General features: G+C 29.2%; 1 protein-coding gene across 1 annotated transcript in view; it reads right to left on the bottom strand.

The window, feature by feature from the left end:
* Positions 1–71: 71 nt before the first annotated feature.
* The window catches only part of LOC119581732 (ankyrin repeat and SOCS box protein 12-like), a 7,975-nt gene continuing 7,222 nt past the window's right edge, over positions 72–824 (bottom strand). The window contains exon 7 of the mRNA XM_037929862.1: positions 72–824. This exon is cut by the window's right edge and continues 687 nt beyond it. The gene's annotated coding sequence lies outside the window, so the exon portion shown is untranslated.

Genomic DNA, 824 nt, shown 5'->3' with positions numbered 1-824 from the left:
AGCAACAGACATGGTATTCAGAGGTGGGGGACATATTCCAAAAATTATCCTGTGTGAAAATGAAATTGTCATTTCCTATGTAATGTTTATTTGAAAAATTACAAAATATTTGTTTTCATGAGTAGACTCAGACCATATGCTAAAATTTGGTCATACAAGCTAGGATTAGGCAATACAAATTTGTCAATGCATGTATGTACCTATGATCATTCTTCCCTGAGCAATCTGTCCATGACTACCTTGCCTATGCAGTGAAAAAATAAGACATTCAGTTTTGCTAGAATTTTATATGCTTTTTAAAAAGTTAATACAAGATTTTATAATTGTGACACTTTGATAATACAGCCTCTAGTTATATAAAGAAAAAAATCTATCAACAATGGTTATAGTCTACTCAAGTGTCAGAAACCTGAATCATACAATCACTGGATTGTATTTATAAAACTTGAAAAGTCTTTGTAGAAAAAGAACTTATATCATAATTAATTACAATTAAACAACTATTGCTTATCATATCCAATGAATATCAAATCCTTTTTATGACTAGATTTATAAAACATTTGTATGTAAAATACTACACTGACCAGCAGATTTTAAGGATTTTATGCTTAGGCTATGCATTCATATCTTACTCTCATTCACAACTCAACCAATGACAATAAATAAGAGATACACATTCTGCATTAAATATTATACATATAACCTTACTCTTGAGAGAATTTCCTTTACAGATCTTTATTGCACATACAGAGGTTCTTTACATTTTTCAGCCATCCAATAACAATATGATTTACTTAACAATTTGGAAGATCTGATCAGATCAT

The sequence above is a fragment of the Penaeus monodon genome, chromosome 15 (assembly GCF_015228065.2).
Source record: "Penaeus monodon isolate SGIC_2016 chromosome 15, NSTDA_Pmon_1, whole genome shotgun sequence".
In the NCBI taxonomy this organism is placed as follows: Eukaryota; Metazoa; Arthropoda; class Malacostraca; order Decapoda; family Penaeidae; genus Penaeus; species Penaeus monodon.
Note: the sequence above shows the minus strand (reverse complement) of the source record. Positions and strands in the feature narration are given on the sequence as shown.